The 6628-nt window shown below is 39.6% G+C and overlaps 1 protein-coding gene across 1 annotated transcript in view; it reads left to right on the top strand.

Moving 5' to 3' along the window:
- The window catches only part of Nt5c2 (5'-nucleotidase, cytosolic II), a 146634-nt gene that overhangs the window by 79257 nt on the left and 60749 nt on the right, over positions 1-6628 (top strand). The gene's annotated exons all lie outside the window — the stretch shown is intronic.

Here is a 6628-nt window from a genome sequence, read left to right as displayed (position 1 = left end):
TGTGCAGCAGTCCTAACTGTCCTGGAACTAGCTCTTGTAGACCAGGCTGGCCTCGAACTCAGAGATCCACCTGCTTCTGCCTCCCAAGTGCTGGGGTTAAAGGTGTGTGCCACCACCGCCCAGCTAACCAAACCTTTACCTTTAAAAAATATTTATTTTAAATTTTTTGTGAGCATTGGTGTTTTACCTGCATATATATATCTGTGTGAGGGTGTCGAATCCTCTGGAACTGTGGTTAAAGACAGCTGTGTGCTGCCATATGGGTGCTGGAAATTGAAGCTGGGTCCTCTGTAAGAGCAGTCAGAGCCCTTAACTGATAAGTCATCTCTTCAGCCCCTGGTTATAATGTTTTAGCAGAATTTAAAAATGTGTTTACTTAACCCAGATGTGGTAATGCACACCTATAATCTCAACACTTGGGATGTGGAAATAGGAGGATAATGAGTTCAAGGTAACCCTGGGATTACATGAGTCCTTGTCTCAAAACAAAGAGAAAACCACAAAATACAAAATATCAACTTTGTTTACAATATTAGTTTTTATTAAAAAATGTTTTATAGTTCTGATCTTGCCTTTCTACCCAGAAAAGAATAGAATTAAGGAGTGAAAATGTAGCCTAGTTAGTAGTTGATTTTTGATATAAGCTAATGATACTTCACTAATGGTAGGTCACTCTGTATACTGGGTACAAGGCTGTTTGTTGTTCTTTAAGCCCTGCAAAAATGAAAAAATTTCTTATTCCTGTCAAGTCTCCAAATTACATAGTGGGTATTGATGACTTTCTTTTTGTGCAGTGTATTGGTATATGCCATAGGAATTCAAGAATAGAACAGAATTTTAAAACTTAAATGTTTATTATATTATTGTGAATGTATGTGATATGTATGTGTGAGTGTGGATTCTTATTTATGGCTGTCACAAGATACCTTCAGGAGTCGATTCTCTCCTTATCCTGTGATTTCCAGAGAGTAAACTCAGGTTATTAAGGCTTGTGCAGCAAGCATTTTTACCAAATGTGCCATCTCTTGGGCTTTAAAACAGCATGTTTATATGTGTAAAGAAAACACGGGGCTGTGGATATAGCATTGTTGTCAGAGTGCTTGCTTCGCTGCAGAGTCCTGGGTTTGATCCCTAGCACAGCACAGATCAGGCATAGTGGCACACACCTGTAGCCTCAGTACTCTGAAGGCAAAGACAGGAGAGTAAGTTCAAGGTTTTCCTCAGCTACATAGCAAGTTTGAGTTCATCTTAGGCTATGTGAGACCCCATCCTTGTAGTGAAAGAAAGTATAGCACAAACACTCTAATGAATGCAGGTGTTTTATGTATTTATGTTCCATTGTTTGCTTAGTCTTGAGGTTCTAGAGCTGTGGTTCTCAACCTTAATGTTGTGACCCTTTAATATTGTTCCTTGTGCTGTGCTGACCCCCGACCATAAAATTATTGCATTGCTACTTCATAACTGTAATTTTGCTCTTGTTGTAAATCATAATGTAAATATCTGCTATGTAGGATTTCTTGATAGGCAACCGTCAAAGGGGTCGTAACCCCTAGGTTGAAGGTCGCTCCTCTAGAGGATACATTCACATGCAGCCTTCTTAGCAAGGGAAACAGGGCTAAACTTAAACTGTAAAGAGAGAAACATTAACCATCTCTAGCAAATATCATCTCTGCCCTGGGCTTGTCTTTGCTGGTGTTATAGGTGTATTCCAGAAAGCCTAGTTTAATACATTTTCAAATTTTGTTTGTTGTATTGGTTTTTGTGTGGTACTGAAGTGATGTGTTCATATATGTTAGGTAAATACTCTGCTGGGGCTCGAACCCAGGACTCTGAATACTGAACTATTTCACTCTGTCCTAATAAAATACTTTTTAATAATAAAAAACTGAGTTTTCTACTTGCTTTTAAAAAATTATGTATCTTTCTAAAATTATCAAAAATTATGTATGCGATTTCAAACATTGTTTCATGAACCCACGAGAGTCTGTTAAAGGATCTCAAGAATTTGTTTAGATATAAAATGGGGATAAACACTCACTGATGCACAACAGACTAGACACCGCCTTGATCCAGCTGCTGTGTCTTGCCATTCTGCCCAGGGGAGATATGGGGACCAACCATTCCTGGCTCCTACTACCTGAGAGTGAGCGCAAAAGCATGTGACACTCTCCCCCTCAGCTCTTAAGTGGTCATATATACTGACAGGACCACACCCTAGGGCTTGCTGCCCCAAAAGTCATTGGCTAAATGGATCAAAAATCCCACAACAAAACATCATTATTTTAAAGTAGGTGTATGGTATGGCCTGGCTAAATAAAACTAATTAGCATATGTTAACTTAGGACTGAGAAGATAGCCTAGTTGGTGAGGTATTAGCTATGCAGACTTGAGGCCCTGAGTTGATCTTCAGAACCCTTAACAAAACAAAAACAAAGCAAGGCCTTGAGCTGGCTCAGTGGTTGAGAGTGCTGACTGCTCTTCCAGAGGATTGGGTTCAATTACAGCTGCCACATGGCAGCTCACAACTGTCTGTAACTTTACTTCTAGGGGACCTGACATCCTCACACAGACATACATACACAGGCAAAGCACCAGTGCACATAAAAATAAAATAAAAAGTTAAAAACAACAACAACAACAACAACAACAGAAACCAGGCCTTGTGGCATCCATTTGGAATGCCAACATGGGGGAGGAGAATACAGATGGATTCCTAAAGCTTTTTGGCTAGCCAGGCTAGCCTGCTTTGTGAGCTTTAGGTTGATGAGAGACCCTGTCTCCAAAATATGGCGGAGATACTCGAGGATAACATCAGAGAAGGACCTCCAACCATGCACACATGCCTATGCCTGTGTGTAAACATGTCTATACGGGTGAACATATATTTTTATGGATGTGCATGCGTGTGTGTGTGTGCTCACTCCCGCTCACCATTAATTAACTCTTTTGTGGTGAGAACATTTGAAGTCTCTCAGTAAGCTGGCAGTGAGTAGAGGCTGAGAAAAGAGGGTCAGAAGTTGAAGGTCAGTTTTGGCTACATAATGAGTTCAAGGCTGACCTGGGTTACATGAGACCCTGACTCAAATAACATCACCTACCCCAAAAGAAAAAAAAAAGGAGAAAGCAACAGAGATTTCTCAACTTCTTTGAGTATATAATATTTTATTATTTACTATTGTTACCAATTGTAAAGTAATATCTTGAACTAATCTTCCAAACAATATTTTCTTTGTTGCTAAAACGTTTGAGACGTGAGACCTTGCTTCAGATTTCCTCCCAACCCAAACTAAATTGGTTCAGCATGGTGTCACACACTGTAATCATGGCATTTGGAGCTCTGAGGCAGGAAGATTAGGATTTCAAGGTTAGTTTTGCCAGGGTCAGTTTGAGGCAGGCATAGGCTACATGATATCCTCTCAAATAGCCAAACATTTAAAAAATAAAAACATATGTAGTAGTGGTATGTGACACTATTCCTTGGGAGATATCAGCAAACATCTACTGAGCCTACATAGGGGGCCAACGACAGCAAACTAAGGGAACCAACACAACAAACAAAATTTGAAAATGTATTAAGCTAGGCTTTCTGAAATACACCTATAACACCAGCAAGCCCAAGGCAGAAAGGTTATGAACTAATTCCCAGTATGACCCATAGAGTGAGAAGTAGTTTTTAAAAAAAGTTGTAAACCTTGAGAAATGCTTTTATTATTATTTCCATTGTTCCATATCACTCCTACCTTATGAAAAATGTAGGGTGTGGAACCTGTCTAAATTATTGCAGGAAATACCATTGTAATTGAGTCAGAAATGTATTTGAGCTATGGCATACCGAGTGCAATTAGGATGCATTACCACACTTGGGTTAAGTAAACACAATTTTAAATTCTGCTAAAACATTATAACCAGGGGCTGAAGAGATGACTTATCAGTTAAGGGCTCTGGCTGCTCTTACAGAGGACCCAGCTTCAATTTCCAGCACCCATATGGCAGCACACAGCTGTCTTTAACCACAGTTCCAGAGGATTCGACACCCTCACACAGATATATATATATGCAGGTAAAACACCAATGCTCACAAAAAATTTAAAATAATAAATATTTTTTAAAGGTAAAGGTTTGTTTAGCCGGGCGGTGGTGGCACACACCTTTAATCCCAGCACTTGGGAGGCAGAAGCAGGTGGATCTCTGAGTTCGAGGCCAGCCTGGTCTACAAGAGCTAGTTCCAGGACAGTTAGGACTGCTGCACAGAGAAACCCTGTCTCAGATGAAAAGAGAGAGAGAGAGAGAGAGAGAGAGAGAGAGAGAGAGAGAGAGAGAGAGAGAGAGGGGAATGACTAGTTTACCCATCTTTAGAGCATCCTGTACCTTACTAAGCTTCCCTCCAGATAGAAGTGTACCTTGGAGGACACTGCAACACAGTAAATGGAAACTATTAGTTGACTCTTCCTCCTTCCCATCCCCTTCTCTTCCCCACCCTCCTCTCCCCTCCCCCCTTCTTTTCCCTCACTATCTCTTTCTTTCTTTGTGTGTTTATTTTTGAGCAGATTCTTAGGTATCCTAATCCGCTGTATATATACTGAAATAACAGTAAACTTCCTGATCCTCCTGTCTTCATCTCCTGAGTACTGAAATTGCAGATCTGTGCCCCATGCCCAGTTTTATGCAGTGCTCAAAGAGGACTTTGCATGCTGTACAAGCCCTTTGCCACCTGAGCTACATGTCTAGCACTAGAGAGTTGTTTGTTTGTTTTTAGTTAAGTCTATCTGTATTGTTTCTGTAACTTCATTAAAGATATTTATTTGAGTTGTTTTTGTCATTGACTAAAATAGGCTGTCTAATAACCATTCTCATAAACTGTATATTGTATGCGATGTTTGAAATTTTTCTTTTAAAAGAAGCTAAATATTCTTGTATGTATATGTGTATGGTGTATGCATGGAGACCAGAGGATGTGTGTCTTGCTTTACCATTTTGTTTTTACTCTTTTGAGTCAGGCCCTCTCACTGAAGCTGGAGCAGCCCCAGTGATCCTCCTGTCTCTGCCTCCCTCAGTGCTGAGTTTACAGGTGCACATAACCATGCCTGACTTTTTGAGTGGGTGCTAGGGATGTGATCTTAGGTCTTTAGGTTTACTTGGCAGTTGTTCTCATCCACTGAGCTGCAACTCTACCCACGGAAGCCAAATGCTCTTAGGTAAATGCCCAGCGCGCTGCCTTGCTTCATCATTGTCGTCATTGTTGTGTGCTTTGTGCTAGTGTTCTAGATATCAGCATAGAGATGACAGTGATGGATCATTAGGATATGTGACCTCAGTTTCTGAGTTGAGGATAATCATCTGGCCAAACCCTTCATTGGAATATGTTATGCTGTAGTCAGAAGGTAATCCAAGATACTTGGGTTTCATAGTGACTTGGAAGAAGCACTTTAGAAAGGCATTTCTTAGTTTGTTTAATGTCTAGATGCTAATAGTGTTTATAGTACAGTTCAGAATTTATAGTCTTCAAATCCAGAATGGAACCCTTTGCTTTTTCATCAACTCCTGATGTTGACTGTGCCTATGATGCTGAAATCAGGTATTTGGATTTTCCATTTTGAACTCTGATAATTATAATAAAGCAGTTTCTTTGTTATAGAGGATTGACTTTTCTTTGTAAGTTTAGTAGTGTTTTTTTATTATGTCAAAGTGAAATTTGATAAATGAATTTGTGAATTTGTATTAAGCAATCATTTGCCTTACTTTAAAAAATAGTGGCCGGGCGATGGTGGTGCACGCCTTTAATCCCAGCACTCGGGAGGCAGAGGCAGGCGGATCTCTGTGAGTTCGAGACCAGCCTGGTCTACAGAGCTAGTTCCAGGACAGGCTCCAAAGCCACAGAGAAACCCTGTCTCGAAAAACCAAATAAATAAATAAACAAACAAACAAACAAACAAATAAATAAATAGTGCAGCCTGGTGTGATGGCTTGCATCTGTAATCTGAGCATTCGAGAGTCTAAAGCAGGGAGAACTGCTAGGAATTTGAGGCTAGGCTTGGCTACATTGTGAATTCTAGGCCAGCCTAGGCTCCAGAAATGAGCTGTTGTCTCAAAAGAAAAAAATGCAGTTCTTTGTCTTTAAAAATATTTAGAGACACTTCACATATTTGTCTGAATTATCTAATTATATAGGTCTCACTATATAACCCTAGTTGTTGTAGAGTTTGCTATGTAGACCTAGCCTTAAACTCATTGAGATTCACTGCCTCTGCCTCCAAGTGCTGGGATTAAAGGTGTGTACCACCGAGCCTAACCCTTAAGTTTTCTTTTAAGGTTGATTGACTTTGTGTGTGTGTGTGTGTGTGTGTGTGTGTGTATACAGGTAATTGAGCTGTTATTCTGCATAGGTTCTGGGAACCATACTTGGGTGCTCCACAAGAGCGATTTATACTCTTAACCACTGAGCTCTCTTTCCAGTGCCCTGAAGTTATTGCTTAAATTGAATTTAAATCTCCAAAGCATTGCCAGTCTTTATTTAAACATATTGAATAATAATTTTTTAAACTATTGATATAAATTTAAGGAATAAAAATGAATTTTTTGCCATTCATAAATAGTTTCTTTTTTTTTTTTTTTTGGTTTTTCAAGACAG

This window comes from Microtus ochrogaster, chromosome 8 (genome assembly GCF_000317375.1).
Source record: "Microtus ochrogaster isolate Prairie Vole_2 chromosome 8, MicOch1.0, whole genome shotgun sequence".
NCBI classification, from domain to species: Eukaryota; Metazoa; Chordata; class Mammalia; order Rodentia; family Cricetidae; genus Microtus; species Microtus ochrogaster.
This window is presented reverse-complemented; position numbering and strand designations above follow the sequence as displayed.